The sequence below is a fragment of the Belonocnema kinseyi genome, chromosome 4, assembly GCF_010883055.1.
Source record: "Belonocnema kinseyi isolate 2016_QV_RU_SX_M_011 chromosome 4, B_treatae_v1, whole genome shotgun sequence".
Classification (NCBI taxonomy): domain Eukaryota; kingdom Metazoa; phylum Arthropoda; class Insecta; order Hymenoptera; family Cynipidae; genus Belonocnema; species Belonocnema kinseyi.
Genome location: NC_046660.1, coordinates 978,431 through 998,564, shown reverse-complemented (window position 1 = coordinate 998,564; position 20,134 = coordinate 978,431). Strand labels below are relative to the sequence as shown.

Below are 20,134 nucleotides of genomic sequence, written 5' to 3'. Positions count from 1 at the left end.
ATTTTTATTTAATTTTTGCTTTTAATTAATGACTATCCACTGTAGAAACGTTTTCCCAACGATTTCTAATTACGTATGCCTGTTGTATGACTAAATTGAAAGAATGCAAAAGAACATAAGCAAAAAAGTTCGTGACCAATTTGGGAGACTTCGGATTTTAATGTATAGGATTTGTGCCTCAATTACTTATTAAATATCGTCATATGGTCAGTCCTGTTTTTGCTTATAGAGTGAATCATTTCGCACACAAGGCAATGATCACTTTCCTCCTTCGTTGGTTTCAAAACAGTCTTTATTCGCCGTATGGCTAGATTTTCCATGTATGGTCACCCATAGTGCCTCTCACGTCGAAAACATGACCTTAAACTGAATTTCTGCCTTTGCAATCTTTCGGATTGCGAAGTACCAGACGAAAATTAAATCAAGTCCGAAGAAATTAAATTTTTCGAATTTAATTGATCAGGGTGGCGATTCGGCGGACGATTTCAAATTGCCGGTCGTTTTGCAGCTTTTTCCGGTCAAATTTTTCAATTTTCCCGGTCAAATAAACGTAACATTCATATTTGTCGCAAAACGCAAACATTTATTTTAAATCGTAAAGTTCGATTTAGTCTTAATCATAAGTGTTATAAACATTAAGAATGTAAAAATATTTCATTGTAAATCTTCAAAATTGAAGGATTTTCAATTGCCAATCGTAAAAATAAATTATTTAAAATTAAATATAAAATATAAGTATCGAAAATTGAATGATTTTACATTCTTTTTTTTTAATTACAATTTTTTAAACTGTAATTCTTTAAGATTGTAAATTTCAAAAATTGAAGAGTTTTTATTTTTTAACATTCAACATTAAAATGTTTGCAAATTTTCAGTTTTACAATTACAAAATATGTAACCTTTATGATTTAAATTTGAAATTTCTTTAATCTGGAACATTTAGAATTGAAAACTCTTCAGTTTTGACCTGCAAAATCATTTAAATCTAAATTGAAGAATTTTTAATTTCTAAATCTTTAATCTTGATCCATATTACATTTTTTTAATAAACTCGTTCTTAATTATAAACGTTATAAACATTAAAAATTAAATAACATTCAATTAAATAATTAAAAATTGTAAATCGTAAAAGTTAAATTATTACAGAAAAAAAAGTTCAAAATTACATTTAAAATACAAATCTTGAAAATTGAATAATTTTAAATTATGTTTTCAAAATTCAAGAATTTTCTACTGTAATTCTTCCAAATTGTGCATTTCTAAAATTAAAGATTTTTTAATTTAGAACATTTAACATTAAAAATTTTGCAAGTTTTCAGATTTATGATAAAAAATTCTGTAATTTTGATGATTTAAATTTGAAATTTCTTCAATTTGGAAGATTTATAATTGAAAACTCTTTGATTTTTCATCTTAAAATAATCTACATTTAAATTTAAAATGAAGAATTTTCCATTTTGAATCTTCAATCTTGATCCATAAACATTTTCTTTTTAATTAACGTAATTCTTAATTATAAAAATTATAAGAGTTAAAAATTAAAAAATATTTAACTGTAAATCTTAAAAATTGAAGAATTTTGTATTGGAAATCTTCAAAATTGAAGAATTTTCAATTGTAAATCGTAAACTTGAAATTATTTAAAAACAAACGTTCAAAATTACATTTCAAATATAAACCTTGAATACAATTTAGCTAATTACTAGCCAAGAGTCATTAATTAACATTCCTTTTTTATATAAGGCAACATATGTTACATAAAAGTAAAAGATTATATCAGTTTTAAAGAAAGATATCAAAATTCAATTGCTAATGTATAAAATTGAGTAGATTTCAATTTTTAATAAATAAATTTTTCTTGAATTGTATTGTAAATCTTCAAAATTGAACAATTTTTAAAAAAGTTAGAAATTTTATATTTAAATATAAATCATGAAAATTGAATAATTTTTAATTATATATTTTCAGAGTTCAAGAATTTGTAACTAAAATTTTTCAAAATAACGTCAGTCTTAATTATAACCGTTAAAAACATTAAAAATGTAAAAATCTTTCATTGTAAATCTTCAAAATTGAAAGATTTTCAATTGCCAATCGTAAAAATGAAATTGTTTAAAATAACACTTAAATTATAAATCTTGAGAAGTGGATAATTTTAAATTCTATATTTTCAAAATTCAAGATTTTTTAACTGTAATTATGCAAATTGTAAATATCTAAAATTGAAGAGTTTATAATTCTGAAAATTTAACATTACAATTTGTGCAAGTTTTCAGTTTTACAATGAAAAATTCTGTAATTTTGATATTCTAATTTTGAACTTTCCTCAATTTGGGAGATTTGGGATTGAAAACTCTTGAGTTTTCATCTTTAAAACCATCTAAATTAAAATGTTATGTGAATAATTTTCAATCTTCGATCTTAATCTATGCATTTTTTCTAACAATATCATTCTAAATTATAAACGTTATAAACCTAAAAGATTTTTAAAAAATTCATTCTAAATCTTAAATATTGAGGAATTTAAATTATAAACGTCATTAAAATTAAAAGTGAAAAAGGATTCAATTGTTGTATTGTAAATCTTCAAAATAATTAAAGAATTTTGAATTGTAAATCGTAAGAATTAAATTATCTAAAACCAAAAGTTAAAAATTACATTCGAAATTTAATTATTTAAAGTTGAAGAATTTTTCATTTTGAACATTTAACATTAGAAAATTTCTAAGTTAACAGTTTTGCAATTAAAAATTCTATAATTTTGATGTTCTAATTTTGAAATTTCTTCAGTTATTTGGAACAATCAGGATTAAAAGCTCTTAATTTTTTATCTTCAAAATAATCCAAATTTAAATTTGAATTATAGTCTTTTTAATTTAAATCTTCAATCCTGATCTACACATTTTTAAAATAACATTCTTAATTATAAACGTGATAAACGTTTAAATTTAAAATCTTAAAAAACGAAAAATTTTATATTGGAAATCTTCAAAATTCAAGAATTTTCAATTGTTGATCGTAAAATCGAAATTCTTTGTAAAAAAAAGTTAAAAATTACATTTGGAATATAAATCTTGAAAATTTAATAATTTTAAATGCTATATTTTAAAAATATAATTTATTCTTTAAAATTGTACATTTTTTTAATTAAAGAATTTGCAATTTTTAATTTTGAACATTTAACATTAAAATTTTTGCAAGTTTTCAGTTTTACAATGAAAAATTCTGTAATTTTGATATTCTAATTTTGAACTTTCCTCAATTTGGGAGATTTGGGATTGAAAACTCTTTAGTTTTGATTTTCAAAATCTTCCAAATATAAAATCGAATTAAATCATTTTCAATTTTAAATCTTCAATCTTGATCTGTAATATTTTAAATAATATCAGTCTTAATTATAACCGTTTTAAACATTGAAAAATAAAAAATACTTCATTGTAAAACCTAAAAATGGAATAAATTTGTATTAAAAATCTTCGAATTGAAGAATTTTCAATTATACATCGTAAAAATTGAATTATTTAAAACAAAAGTTCACCATTAAATTAGAATTTCAAATCTTTAAAATTGAATAATTTAAAATTCGACATTTTCGAAATTCAAGAATTTTCAATTGCAGCATTTAAAAATTTTAGAACTTTAAATTGTAAATATTTAAAATTGAAGAATTTTTCATTTTGTACATTTAACAATAAAAATGTTGCAACTTATCAATTTTGCAATTAAAAATTCTTTAATTTTTATTTACTAATTTTGAAATTTCTTCAATTTTAAATCTTCAATCTTGATCTAAACATTTTTTCAATAACATTCATAATTATAAATGTTATGAAAATTAAAAATTTTTAAATCTTTAACTCTAAGTCTTAAAAATTGAACAATTACAATTATGAACATCATAAATATTAAAAGTAAAAAATTGTTTAATTGTAAATCATAAAAAATGAAAAATTTTGTATTGGAAATCTTCAAAATTGAAGAATTTTCATTTGTTAATCGTAAAATTGAAGTTTTTCGAAAAAAAATTAAAAATTAAAAAATTACATTAGAAATATAAATCTTGTAAAGTTAATAATTTTAAATGCTATATTTTAAAAATTCAGGCATTTTCAATGGTAATTCTTCAAAATTGTACATTTATAAAATTTAAAAAAAAAATTATTTTGAACATTTAACATTACAATTTTTGCAAGTTATAAAAGTTTTAAACATTGAAAAACGAAAAATAGTTAATTGCAAAAATTAAAACTTGAATAAATTTGTATTAAAAATCTTCATAATTGAATAATTTTTTAATTTGTAATTTAAAATAGTTTAATTTGGAAGATTTGCAATAAATCAAGATTACAGAATTTTTCATTGTAATAATTAAAACTTGCATCATTTTTAATCGTCAATTTTCAAAATTAAGAATTTCAATTTCTAAGATTTACAATTTAAAATTCTACAAATTTAAGTGCTGCAATTCAAATTTTTTGAATTTTGAAAATGTAGAATTTAAAAGAATCAATTTAAACTCAAACCTTTTTTTTTAATCATGACCTTCATTCTAATCATCCTTTAACACAACAGAGAAAAATGTTGATAAAAAAAATTCATTTTCAAATAAAATTATGAAGATTTAACAGAAATACTTAAATTTTTTATTTAAAAGATGAATTTTTAAACAACTAAGTTAATTTTCTACCGAAAAATACCATTAAAGGAAACAAATTTTAAACCAGATAGTTGAATTTGGAACTAGAAAAAATCCATTTTCAACAGAAAATGAAATATCAGTTGTCAACTAAAACTTAAAAAATTAAGTTTTAAGTTAAGGAAATCAACGATGGACCAAAAAAGAAGAATTTTCAATTAAAAAAAAAACATTTTTTCAAATAAAAATGGAATAATTAAATTTACTGTCAAAAAAATGAATGTTCAATCAAAAAAAAAAAAATTTTTAACTAAAATTATGGAATACACAGCTGGAATAGTATTTTCAGTTGAAAAAAATGTATTTTCAAAAAAAAATTTAAATAAAACAGTTAAATTTTCGGTAAAAAAAAATCATTTTCATCTAAAGAAAACACAATGCTTGAATGTTTTCAATCAAATAGCTCACTTATCGACCAAAGAAATTAATTTCGAATTAAAATAGTAAATCTTTAATAAAAAAACTTAATTTTCAAAAAAAGAGTTTATTTTTTAACCAAATAAATAGAACAAGATACGTGATATTCAATGAAATAAATGAATTTTCAATTTTCAAAAGACAAATTTACATCTAAATTCTTAAATTTTAAACTAGAAAGGGTCTATTTTTTACTCAAAGTGAAAGGGTTAAACTTTCAGATAAAAAAATTAACTTTAAACCAAATGATAAATTTTCAACTTAAAAGATGAATTTTCTTTTAAAAAAAGATGAATTTTCCACAAAATTCCATGAATTTAAAAAAAGTCGAGCTTTTAAATAAAACATATTAATTTTCAACCAAATAGTTCAATTTTTATCAAAAAAAAAATAACATTATTAACAAAATAGTTCAAGTTTCTACTGGAATGGTTATATTTTAGGCGATTTTAGGTTGAGAAATTGATTTTCAACAAAGTGGTTACATTTTGAAAAAGAGATACATTTTATATTAAAATTATAAATCTTCAATAAAAAATTTAATTTTCAATTAAAATCATGAAAATTTAACTTGAATGCTTGAATTCTTAAACAAAAAGAAAAATTTTCAAACAATGAGATAATAATCAAAGAAAAAAACATTTTATACTAAACAAAAGTAGATTTTCTATAAAAAAAAGGTAGTTTTTAAACAAAATACGTGATTTTTTAACTAAATAAACGAATTTTTTAATTTAAAAGACCTTCTACATTGTTAAATTTTAAACTAGAAAAGTTCCATTTTCAACTCAAAGTGGCATGGATAAATTTTTAGTTAAAAAGATTAACTTTCAACCAAACAAAAAAGAGGAAATTTCTAGAAATTACATGAATTAAAAAACAAGTTTAACTTTTAAATAATAAATATTAATTTAACCAAATAGTTGAATTTTCCTCCAAAAAAGAGAAAATAAAAAATAAAATATTTTAATTTTCCGTTAAAAATCGGATTCTAACAAAAAATCAGGTTTTCAGAAAAATAGTTCAATTTTCTCATCAAATTGTTAAATTTTAGTTGAAAATTCTATTTTCAACAAAGTAGTTACATTTTCAAAATGAGACGAATTTTCATTTAAAATGATGAATCTTTGAGCAAAAAAACTAATTTTTCTCTTTGGACGAAAAGGATTTTTCTTACCTAAAATTGAACTATTTTATTGAAAATTTGGTTCTTTTTTTTTTGAAAATAATTTTTTTGTTAGACTAAAAATACTATTCCAGTAGAATATTCCATAATTTTAGTTGAAAATTCATTTTTTTGACGAACATGCATTTTTTTACTGTAAATTTAATTATTCAATTTTTGGTTCAAAAATTATCTTTTTTCAATTGAAAATTCGTCTTTTCGTTTTACATTGATTTTCTCAACTTAAAACTTAGTCATTTAAGTTTTGGTTGACAATTGATCGTTTTTAGTAAACAAAATTTTTTTAAGTTTAACTATTTCAATTGAAGATTCATTATTGTAGTTTAAAACTCTTCTTTTTTTTAATTCGACTATTCCAGTTGAGTATTCATCATTTTAATTGAAAATTCATCAATTAAGATGAAAATTAGTTTGTTTTACTAAAAAGGAAACTGTTCCATTTTTTGTTGAAAATTGTTTTTTTTTTAGTTCAAAATTTAACTATTTGGTTGAAAATTTGTCTCCTTTAATTGAAAATTCAACGATTTCATTAAATGTCATGCATTTTGTTTGAAAATTATATTGTCCGGTAGAAAATTAATCTTTTTGTTTGAAAATTAATCTAATTTAAAAATTCATCTTTTTTATAAAAAATGGAGTATTTTAATTAAATATTCATAATTTTAGTAAAAAATTCATCTGTTTTGTTGAAAATTCCATTATTTCAGTTGAAGTTTCATAATTTTATTTGAAAATTCATTTATTTTGTAATTTTCTGCAAATTCCCTGTTCCAAGTGAAATTATATTTCTTTATCGAAACTCTCTCTCATAAAAATAAAAACTATAATTATTTTCACTCTTATGCCCTGCGACTGCAGATAAAGTAAAAATTACTTTTCTAAATTGACAAAAATTATTAAAATAATGCAAATTTTAATTTTGCTACGATCAGAAGTGAATTCCCGGGTTTTTAATAAAATTCCCAGTTTTTTCCCGGTTAATAAAATTCCGGATCATTTTCCGGTCTTTCTCGATCATAAATAAGAGCCCCTTTTCTCTCGTTGAAAAAAAAAGACCTCGGACATTTGATGGCTAATGTTTCTAGTTGATTTGAATCACTGGTAGGAGAAGTTCTATATACCTAATAAAGTAATTATTTCAGGGCAAGTAACTAAGCGAGAAAAAAGTGGTTAGATTTACCATGTAAGCGATAAAATATTCAGTCCATTTATTTATAAGCTGAGGTGACTACAATTAATCCACAAAATTAAAAACACAATACAATTTTCTTTTGAACCATATGGCTAGAAATTGTTTGTAATCTCTTTTATGTAATAAGAATTTATATAATTAAAAAATTAATTTTCGGGGGTATTTCAAGGTTATAGATTTTTCTAAAATCATTTTCAGACTTAAGTCTTTCCCTTATTCAGCTCTTTTTCCGATTTTTCGCTCAAATGCAAATTGAATTAATGAATTAAGAAAATTTTGATTGAAAGTTCTTTTTTTTTAATTCATTTTTTTTGGAATTGATCGTTTTTTCTTGGGAATATTTTTGTTGGAAATTTGTCTTTTGTGTAGAAAATTAGTCTTTTTGGTGAAAAATTTAACTACATATTTCGTTAAAAATTTATCTTGAAAATTGCAACTTGAAAGAAAAATTAAACTAGTTGATAATTAAACTACTTTGTTGAAAATTTAACCACTTTGTTCAAAAAATTTATTTCCATTATTCTCCTCTTTAGTTGGAAATTAAACGATTTTGTTGAAAATTCATTTTGTTGTTAAAAATTCATCTTTTTTAGTTGAAAATTCATCTTCCTTATTTGAAAATAAACTTTTTTTTGTTGAAGATTCTACAGTTCAGTTGAAAAGTCATATATTTGGTGAATATACGTTAAAAATACTTTTTTGAATATTCATTTTATTGTTTTAAAATTTAACCATAGTGTATCAAATTCATATTTTTTGTTGACGATCCACTTTTTTCAACAAAAATCTTTTTTAAACATTTTCCGTAGATAATTAATCTCCTTTGTTGAAAGTTCAACACTTGGTTCAAAGTTGAACTACTTTATTGAATATTCATTTTCTCGATTATAGGTTTAACTATATTGTTGAAAATTCATCTTTTTTGGTTGAAAATAGGCCTTTTTGTTGAAATTTCAACTATTTGATTCAAAATTCATGAATTTTGTTGAAAATTCGTCAGTTTTTATTGAAAATTAATCTGCTTGATTGAAAATTCAACTACACGATTGAAACTTGAAATACTTTGTTGAATATTCATTTGTTTAGTTGTATATTTAACTACAATGTTGAAATTTTTTTTTTATTTTAACATCACCTCTTTCTTGAAAATGCAACTAATTGATTAAAAGTTGAACTACTTTATTGAATTTTTATTTCATCGGTTTTAGATCTAACTATAATGATAAAAACTTGAATTGATTTTTTCAATATCGATATTAAATTTATGTATTTTGCTGAAAATTCGTTTTTTGTTTTGATTGGATATTTAATTATTTGTTGAAAATTCTTTTTTTTATTATATTTTTTTTATCTGAAAATTTAATGATTTCATTTTTGGTTCATAATATATATGTCGCAGTATAATATTCAATTATTTTTTAAATATTCTGTATTTTTAGCTTGAAAATTCGAATATCAGGTGCAAATTGTTTTTTTTCGTGTTGACTGCAAATTTTTCTTGATTGAAATTTCTACACTTTTGTTTAAAATTCGTCTTTTTTTATTGAATCCAACTGTTTTTTATTTAAAATTAAACTAATTTTTGGTTGAAAATATCAACTATTTAATTAAAAATTCAACTATTTTGTTTAAAAAATCGTCTTTTTTGCTTGAAATTTCAACTTTTGGGCTCGAAATGTAAATGCTTGATTGGAAATAAATTTTTTCTTTTCAAGTTGAAAATTCAACTGGCTTTCGTATTTTGAGCTAGAAAATTTAACTATGTGGTTGAAAATGCTACTATTTTTGGTTGAAGTTTAATCTTTTTTTGTTTGAAAATTCATCTTCGTAGGGCGAAAATTGAACTATTTGGTTAAAAATTAAATTATTTTTGTTTAAAAATTCGTCTCTTTTGCTAAAAAGCTTCAATATTTGGTTAAATTTTTTTTCTTCAAAATTCATCTTTTTGGGTTTAAAATTCAACTATTTGGTTGAAAGTGCAACCTTTTAGTTTGAAAATTCATTTTGTTAAAATAAAATTTTAAGCTTCTTTATATGTTTTTATTTTAGCCTTTTTGGTTGAGAAATTAATCATTTTTGTTAATAATTCAACTACTATCTTTCTAAGTTTTTTTTTATTGAAAATTTAAACATTCTATTTATTGTTGAAAATTTAACTTTTCCATTTTTATTTTAAGATTGAGGCATTCTATATTTGGTCGAAAATTCTACTATTTTATTGATAATGCAATTCTTTTTAGTTGGAGTTTAATCTTTTTTGTCTGAAAATTCATCTTTGTAGTTTGAAAATGATTTTTTTTCTGTAAGAAATTCAACTGGTTGATAGAAAATTCATATTTTTTGGTTAAAAATTAACTTTTTTGTTAAAAATTTATCTGTTGGGGTTTAAAACTCAACTATTTGGTTGTCAATGGAATTGCTTGTTTGAAAATTTATTTTTTTTTTGTAGAAAATTCATCTTTTTTGAACGAAAGTCTTTTTTTCGTGAATGCATATTTTTGGGTTTATAAAGAAACTGTTTTCCAAAAAATTCGACCTCAACTACTTCGTAAAAAATTTATCTCTTTTGGTAGAAAAATTCTCTTTTTTGTTTTAAAATTCAACAATTTGGTAGAAAAATAAACTATTTGGTTCAAAAATTACTTTTTTTCCAAAATTCCATCTCTTTTACTTGAAGATCTAATTATTTTGTTGAAAATTCATATTTATTGGTGGAATGTAATTTTTAAATTTTAAATCAAACTGTTCTTTTTGTCAAAAATATCAACTGTTTCATTTTTTTGTGGAGAATTTAACTTTTTGGTTAGAAATTCAGACAGATGGTTGACAGTAGAATTTTTTATTAAAAATTAATTTTTTGCTTATAATTTATTTTTTGTTTATTATTAAGCGTTATTATAAATGTTTGAATTTTTAATGCTTAGACTAATTAATCCAGAGAATTAAATATATAACAAATTTGTTTTAAACTATATGGTTAGAAATATAAGGTTGTAATCTCTTTAATAAATAAAAAATTCATGTAATGTATGAACAATTAATTTTAGGACGTGTTTAAAAATTGTTTCTAAAATAATTTTGTTTAAGTTTAGACACTTCAGTCTAACAATTAATCGTCTTGGTTAATAATTTTAGGCGTTATTTAAAAATTGTTACTAAAATAAATTTTTTAATTTAAAATTTGGAGACTAATTATTTTACAGAATTAACTACGGAAAATTTGTTTTAACCCATATGGTTAGGAAAATGTGGTTATTATCTCTTTCATAAAAAAAACAATTGATATAATAGAACTATTAATTTTAAAGAATATTTGTTTAAAAGTTTGGAAATTGTTTCTGAAATAAATTTTTCAAGTTTATATGCATTCCAGTCTTACCTGTTGCTCACAGTTCTGATAATAAACTTGGAAGGATAATAAAAACCGGTTTTTTTACTGAAATTTAAGTTTGCAATTCAGGTTTTATGTCTTATACAACATTGAAAACCAACACAGCAAACTTTTAAACATAATTTAAAAAAAAGTATATTATAAAAAAATAATAGTATTAAATCGAGTTTAATTATGTGAACATTAAATTAAGTCATTTTTGAAGGCTGAATTTTTTCGTAAATTTATTTAGGGGTCATCCAAAAATTACGTAAGACGATTTGAGGTTTTGCCCAAAAAAGACGAATTTAAAAAAAAATAGGTGAGTCCTCTACCAAAACAGATTCACCAAAAAAGAAGACATTTCTATCAAAAGAGACGAATTTTCAAATAAAAAAAAAGAATTTTCAACAAAGCTAAATTTTTTAATTCTTAAGCAAAAAAAGGCGAGCTTTCCACAAGTAATGTTTATAGCCAAATAGTTGTTGTTTTTAACAAAAAACTAGTTTAATTTTTGAAAAACAAAATTTTAATTCAACCAAAATGCAAATTTTCAACAAAAGATTAGCAATTTCAGCCAAAAAAATTGTTCAGTCAACAGAAAAGAAAGATTCAAACGACATTTTCGAATTTTCAGGCCAAAAAGGTGAATTATTTTAAAAAAAAGACAAATTTTCAACAAAATAGTTGAATTTTTAATCTACGAAATATCCACTTTTAACAAAAGATGCAATAGTTAAATATTTATTCCAAAAAATTAATTTAAAAACAAGAAGGTAATTTTCTACAAAGCACTTTCTACTATCTGGTTAAAAATTGAACTATTTTGTTGAAAATTCGTCTTTTATGTTAAAAATTAAATCTTTAATTAAAAATTCACATAAATTTTGTTGGTGAAAAATTGATATGTTTATTAAAAAATTTGTCTGTTTGGCTTGAAAATTTAACAATTTTGTCGCAAATTAAATTTTTTATTGAAAATTTATATTATTTTCTGTAAATTCAACACGTTGAAAATGAGTTTTTTTTATTAATTTTTTTATTAATAAATTTGTTTATTCCATTTTTGGTTTAAAACATTTTTTTTTATTTAACAATTCAACTATTTGGAGAATAAAGTCATCTTTTTCGGTTAAAAATTCAAATGTTTGGTGGAAAATTAATCTGTTTTGGTTGTGAATTAAACTTATTTATTGTAAATTTGTTTATTTGGTTTAAAGTTTAACTACTTTTCAAAAAATTATTACAACTAAAATGATTAGTTTCCAACCACAAATATTACTTTTCGAACAAAAAAGACGAAATTTTAATAAAATACATACGTTTTTTCCAAATAGTCGAATTTTCAACTTAAAAAGACACATTTTTCACCCGAAATAAAATAATTACTTTTTTAATTAAAAAAAAAAAATAATTATTAACGAAAAAATAACATTTAAAAAAAATAATTAACTGTTCAACCAATAAATTGAATTTTAAACCAAAAAGAAAAATCTTTAAGTGAGAAGAATAAATATCTATTGTAAAGATGAATTTTCAACAAAATTTATGAATTTACAATCAAATAGTTGATTACACAACCAAACCGATGAATTTTCTACTAGGAAAATTTATTTTCTGTTTAAAACACTTATTTTTCAACCAAAAAAGGAATTTTCAAATAAAATCGAGTTTAAAAACATCACTCTTCAACTATCAAAATTAATTTTTCACCGAATAGTTGAATTAGCAATAAAAAAATTTGTTTAAATAATTTTTCAAGCAAAAATTTAATAGTTAAATGTTTGGTTAAGAAAAACGTATTTTTAACAAACAAGCAACAAATTGTCGGTAAAATAGTTTAGATTTCATGAAGAATCTTATTTTTTTATCAATTAAGTTTAAGGTAAGAACTAAGCAAGCGGTGAAAGTTCATTGAAATAATTAAAAATTTCTAAAATCTTAAAAATCCAAATAAAAATAGTTTGCTTTAAATTCAAATTTGCTGCCAATATTTTACATGGAGTTAAGTAAATAAATAAGAATGGAAACAAATTTTATACCTACAGTGTATAAATCTTCGATTCCGATTTTTAAACTTTTCCTGAAAAATTTGTTGTTTTGCAGACTTGAAGTGCTTCAATTGTTTTATAATTTTTAAAGTTGTTGTAGCACTTCTTAAAATGATCATTTTCACTAAAAATAAAATAAAAATGTTAACATGGTTTTTTAAATTGATCACTGCCAGCAAGGCATTTTTTTTACTTAAAAAAAATTGCAATCATTTAAGAAGAGATGTAGGAAAAGGGTAAAAAGTCAGTAGGAATATTAAAAGTTTCATGATCTTCAAAATAAAAATAAAAATAATTCCGTTTTATTGTTAAAATTAAGATTCAAATTTAAAAATTGAACGAAACTAGTACACATTTTGAAAAAGTTTGTTAACTCACTAGCGCCTCTAGCGGCAGTTTTCCCATGTAGGTAGCGCTGGCTGCGCTAGTCAGAGTTGCGCGAAAATTCAAATTAAATCAATGAAAAATCATTTTATTTATACAAATAAGTAATCAAAATTTATAGTTTTTTTTTAAGTTTAAGAAATTAAAAAAAAAAATAAGTAAATTCTTAAACAAAGAAATCTACGAATTTTCAAGCAAGTAGTTGAATTTTTATCTACAAAAATATCAGTATTCGACCCAAAGAGGAATAAGTCAATTCTCAGTAGAAAACGATCATTTTTAACCAAATTTTCAACAAAATATTTTAATTTTCAACCGAAGAAATTAATTTTCAAAACAAAAGGATGAATTTTTAACCAAGAAGATTAATTTCCTAAAAAAAATACAGATAAAAAAAGGTGAATTTTCATATAAATAATTGAATTTTCTTCTAAAAATGATCAAATTTCCACCAAAAACCAAATAGTTAAATTTTCAACCTTAGAAATGAGTTTTGAAACAAAAAGATGAATTTATAAACAAGGAGATTATTTTTCTACAAAAAAAACGCATTTTCCAAAGAATACATAAATTTGTATCCAAATAGTCTTATTTTTATCTAAAAATGATCAAGTTTCCACCAAAAATGGAATAGGTAAATTTTCAATTAGAAATTTATTTATTAAAAAAAAAGAATTTTCAATAAAATAGGTAAATGATCAACCAAAAAACAACGTATCTAAAAGAATAGTAAAAATTTTCAACGAAAAAGATCATTTTTAAACCATGACGATTAATTTTCCTACTAACGAAAACGAATTTTCAACAAAATAGTTGAATTTTTCATCAGAGAGAGAAATTTTCAAGCAAGATGATTATTTTATAAAAAAAAAATTAATTTTCAACTAAGTAAGATAAATTTTCACCCAAAAAATACATAGTTAAATTTCCAGGTAAAGAAATTTTTTTAACAAAAAAATTAATCTTCAACCAAATAGTTACATATATATTTTTGAAATTCAGAACTACACGAGAAAAACTGACCAGTACTTAAAATATTTCATTTTTGTTTCTCAACTGAATGACTATCACTCTTACTTCGTTTTATGAGTAAAGTAACAAATGTTATTATTAATTTTTATAAAAAAGTAATTTTCTTTTATCCAATTTTTTAATTTTCGCGGTACTTTGACTGGACAAGCTAACGCCGCCTAGCGGCAGGAAAACCATAGGTAACCGATAGGTCAAGAACTGCCAAAAACCACCCTGAAGTAACATGTAACATACGCCCAAAAAGCAAAATTCAAATTTAGACAACAAAATTTACACTCAAAACAAAAAAAATCGCAAAAACGATCAATATTACCAGTTTCAGTCAGCCTTAATCTTCTTATAACCCTATTACTTTCTCAAGCCTTGGAATGTTGTCAGAAACAATATATAAATATAGACAGAATGCGCAGTAGCGTATACACAGTAGCGTATAGCGCAGTAGCGACTGTAGCGCCAAGCGAATATTTCAGAAATGGTGGGGGAAATCCAAGATGTCTGCACGCCGAGGGTCAAGCAAAAATATCATTTGCAAGAGATAAAACTTCGTTTTTTAAATATATTAAATAAAAAATGATTTTTCACCAAAAATGTATCCGGATATTGTCTCATTTGTTTTAAAGGTTACTTAATTAAATAATAAAATTTTTTTAAAACGATTTCATTATTTTAATAAATAGCTTTTGCAAAATTAAAAACAGTATCTAAATACACTTAAACCGAAAAATAATTTTTTTTCTAGTTTATTAAGAAAAGAAAATTTCGTTCCATGCAATTGCTGTAAAAACTCGACCCTCAGCGTGCAAGCATCTTACCATGTGAAGTCATAACTTGAAATACCTACAGAAATCGGCGGCAAATTGGAAGTGCCAAATTGACTGGAAAATTTAAAAAAATTTAATTTGATTGATAAAAAATGTCCTATTTTGAAACTTTTCCATTCATTTTGTTGAAAAAATGTTCGTTTTTTTTGTTGAAAATTAATTTTTTTATTTGAAAATTCTTTTTTTCAGTAGAAAATTATTTCTTTGAAAATTCATTTATATGTTTGAAATTATTAATATTTTGTTAAGCTTTCGTTTTTGTTTGTTCGAAAATTAATTAAATGAAAATTGAACTGTTCTTTAATTGAAAATCAACTACATGGTTTAACACTCATTTTTTGTTAGAAAATTATTCCTTTTCTTTAAAAAATAATCTATTTTGGTTAAAAATTAATTTCTTTCTTAAAAATGAAACTAGTCATTCTTCTTCTTTGAAAACGCATATTTTTTTATTATCGTGAAAAATAATTTTTTTTTTAAGATATTTAAAAAATAAAGTGTCCCATGCTATTAGTATTATTGTTTGGCCCTCAGCATGCAGACATCTTGGATTTCCCCTACCTAAAGTTCTTGTTACAAATTCATCTTTTTTAGTATAAAATGTATCTTTTTTGGATAAAACTCCAATTTGTTTGGTAGAGAATTCAACTATTTTGTTAAAAATTCATACTTTTTGGTTGAAATAATTCGTCCTTTTGGATTAAATATTTCATTTTTTTCGTAGAAACTTATTTTTTTGTTACAAAAATTCAATTTTTGATGTTATACTGAGTTAACTGGAATCTTTTTTGACTGAAAACTCCATTTTTTCTGTAATAAAAAATTCTGTTTGATTTAAAACTTTATCTGTTTTATGCAAGAAATTTCATTTTTTGTATGAAAATGCAACTTGATGGTTAAAATTCGTTCTTCTTTGCTTGATAACTCAACTAATTTGTTTAAAACATTTGGTTGAATAGCTTTGTTAAGAAATCACTATTTTTGGTAAAGATTTATATTTTAAATTGAAAATTTATCTCGTTGGTTCAAAGTTTAATTATCTGGTTAAAAATTAATATTTTTTAATTGAAATTTCAACTACTTCGTTCAAAGTTGAACTACATTGTGAAATTTTTTTATTTATTGAAGGCTTGTGCCTGGTTGGAAATTCAACTATTTAGTGGAAAATACTTCTTTCTTTTGGTTTAAAATTCATTTTTTAACAGAAAAGTAACTTTTCCGTTTTTTCAAGATTGATATTTTTTAGTTAAAAATTTGAATTTTTTTGTAAAAAAAAAATAATTTTTAATTTGAAATTTTTTTTTGCGTAAAAATGCATCATTTTCGTGATCGCGTTGAATATTTTCATTTAAGAAAATTAATTTTCAATAAAAAAAATTAATGTTCTATCAAGAAAGTCGAATTTTCAACTAAAAATAAGGTAACTTTTATATTTTTAACCAAAGGAGAAATAATACATTTCTTTAGTAAAAAAATTAATTTTCGACCGATAATGACGATTTTCCAACGAAAAAGTTCAATTTCAAACTTAAAAATATAGTTTTAAAAAATAATTCTATTTAATCTTCAAGAAAAAAGATGAATTTGAACTAAAATTTCGAATTTTGTCTAAAAAAAGAAATGAATTTGCAACAAATTGGTTGAAATTCTAACCAAAAAGATAAACTTTTTACCAAAAAAGACAAATCTCTAACAAAATCTATGAATTTTAAACCAGGAAGATAAATTTTCTACCTTAAAAAAATATATTTTCAATCAAAATGATAAATCTTTAGCCAAAAAAACTGAATTTTTAACCAAATAATGGAATTTATAACCATAAAGGTGGATTTCAAACGAAGAAGATTTTTTTCTATCTAAAAGACGAATTTAACCATAAACATTAATTTTTAACTAAAAAAATGAAAAACAACTAAAAAAGATTCATTTGAACCAAAAATGTAACATGATAATTTTTAGTTATGGAAATTATTTTCAAACATAAAACAAGAATTTCCAACAAAATAGTTCAGATTTTAACAACCAAACAAAAAATAATTTTTATCCAAAAAATAGTTCAATATCCAGTTAAAAAAATGTTTTAAAATAAAACAAGACGAATTTTCAACAAAATAAATCAATTTTCAACAAAAGAAATACATTTTTAATAAAAATGATGTACATTTCACCCAAGAAAATGAATTTTCAACTACGAACTTTAATCATTTACCAAAAAAATTAACATTGGACAAAATACATTAATTTTTTACCAAATAATTGAAGTTTCAACTATAAAAGATCACTTTTAAACCAAATTTTGAATAATTAAATTAACATTTTAAAAAAATTACTTTTCAATCAAACAAAGAAAGAGTTTTGATCGAAATATTGTAACCAAGAAGATTATTTTTCTACCAAAAAACACTAAATTAAAAAAAATACAAGAATGATAAAAAAGATATATTTCGGGTTCCAATCGTGTACTAAACTACGAATTTTTGCGGACCTTCCTTGAAAATTTTCAATTGAAAAAATTATTTTTTAACCCGAAAAACCAAATTTTAACAAAATAGTTCAATTTTCCTAACAAGATTAATTTTCTTTTAAAAAAGACGTATTTTAATAAAAAAACCTGAATTTTCAACTAACAAAACTAACTTTTAAACACCAAATGAAACCATTTTTTTCTCAATATTTCTATTTTTATATATTTCATAAAGTTTTGACATGTTTATGTATTTTGTTATCTTCTTCGTCATTTTATTCTTCAAAATTGTCAATTTATTGTAAAATTTGGTTTAAGAATCGCGCGCTTTTCATCACTTCTGGTTCCGGTTTAATCGTAGCCAATCAAAACAGTGGGAAGGTATGTCACAACGCTACTGAGGACTTCTACGGGAATGAGAATATTACCGAGAAATAAATTCTCTGAGAATTTATAAGAATCTCAGAATTTATTTTAATTCATAGAAAATTGCATTTTATCGTTAACTTTTCGTTTGAAAATTCAACTCTTTTTTTGAAAGCTTGTCTTCTTTATTTTAAAGTTTACCTGCTTTAGCAGAAATTAAATATATATATTTTTTTTTGTAAAAATGCAACTGTTTGGTTAGCAATTAAGGGCATGTGACACAGCTAAATACCTATATTACCGACCACAGTTTTTCAGTTCACTGAATGTTTTTTTGAACCTCAGAACCTTTTTTGTAAATAAAATATCGAGCTGAAACTTTGGGAAATGTATTAGAGTACAATAAAGTACGTTTAGGTACTGCATTTTGGTAGGAACTTCACTGAAAATTATTTCATCTTTTTTCTGAACCTCAACATTTTTTGAACGTTCCAACTTTTTTTATAAATAAAATATTAGTCTCAAACTTTAGGAAACGCAAGAGCCGAAAGAAAACTACGCTTAAGTACAAAGCTTAATAATAAAAGATGTAAAAAAATATATTTCAACAATCAATTCCAACGGCATCAGCCGGTAACGTTGTACACGAAGATACGAACTCTCTAGAGCCTCGTCTAGTGGCCGCCAGGTTTCGTATTTTCGTGTACAAAGTTAACGGCTGATGCCGTTGGAATTGATTGTTGAAATATATTTTTTTACATCTTTTATTATTAAGCTTTGTACTTAAATGTAGTTTTCTTTCGGCTCTTGCATTTCTCAAAGTTTGAGACCGATATTTTATGTATAAAAAAAGTTGGAAGGTTCAAAAAATGTTGAGGTTCAGAAAAAAGATGAAATAGTTTTCAGTGAAGTTCCTACCAAAATGCAGTATCTAAACGTACTTTATTTTACTCTAATACATTTTCCAAAGTTTCAGCTCGATATTTTATTTACAAAAAAAGTTGTGAGGTTCAAAAAAACATTCAGTGAACTGAAAAACTGTGGTCGATAATATAGGTATTTAGCTGTGTCACATGCCCTTAAGCTATTATACTATTTTCTTGAAAACTTAAATCTTTCGTAGAAAATTTACTTTTGGTTTAAAATTTATATTTTGGTGTTGAAAAATGAACTGAAATATTTTCTGTATGATATAATTTATTTTTTGTTACCAATTCATCTGTTTTAGTACAAAACTGATATTTTTTGTTGGATAAAAGTGCAACTATTTGGTAGAGAATTTAACTATTATGTTAAAAATTCATCTTTTTTGGTTAAGAATTTCTTTTTTTGAATTGAAAATTCAATTTTTTTAGTAGAAAATTATTTCTTGTTAAAAAATTCATAATTTGATCGTGAAAAATCGACTAAAATTGTTTTTAACAGAAAATTGAACTATTTTGTGAAAATTGATCATTTTGGTTTAAAACTTCATCTTTTATAGAAGAAATTTTATTTTTTGTATGAAAATGCAACTTTTTGGTTTAAAATCGTTCTTCTTTGCTTGATAATTCAACTAATTTGTTTAAAACATTTGCTTAAAAATTTAACTGTTTAGTGGAAAATACTTCCTTTTTTTCGGAATTCATTTTTTAAAGAAAAGTAACTTTTCCATTTTTTAAGATTGATATTTTCCGTCAAAAATTCGTGTTTTCTGCGTAAAAAATGATTTTTCAGTTTGAAATTTCCTTTTTTTTTGCATAAGAATGCATCAGTTTCGTGGAAAATTAATTTTTTGTTGAACAGTCATAATTTTTGTTTGAAAATTGAATTTTTGTAAAGAAAATTTGTCTTCTGGTTTGAAGGTTCAATAATTTAGATAAACTTTGAATTATTTTTTAGTGAAAAATCTTTATTTATTTGAAATTCGTCTTTTTCAGGTTTTAAAATTCTTTTCTTTTTTTATTAAAATATAAACTATCAGACTTTTTCTTTGACAATTTGTCTTTTTAGGTTCATTATTCAACTATTATGTTAAAAATTCCAGTATTTTGTCAAAGAGTTATCTTTTAATGTAAAAAAAAACTTTTTTTGTTTTAAATAAATCGAAACATTAAGAAATTTTTAATTTGCATATAAAGCACTGTAATTCCTGAATATGTATGAGCTAGTAAAT

At 22.5% G+C, this 20,134-nt stretch overlaps 2 protein-coding genes across 2 annotated transcripts in view; one reads left to right on the top strand and one right to left on the bottom strand.

Moving 5' to 3' along the window:
- Positions 1 to 14,708, bottom strand: part of LOC117171672 (L-allo-threonine aldolase) — a 30,705-nt gene extending 15,997 nt beyond the window's left edge. Inside the window, exon 1 of the mRNA XM_033359185.1 lies at positions 14,642 to 14,708. The gene's annotated coding sequence lies outside the window, so the exon portion shown is untranslated. The remainder of the gene's footprint in view (positions 1 to 14,641) is intronic.
- LOC117171671 (myosin heavy chain, non-muscle) overlaps positions 1 to 20,134 on the top strand; it is a 180,284-nt gene that overhangs the window by 4,862 nt on the left and 155,288 nt on the right. The gene's annotated exons all lie outside the window — the stretch shown is intronic.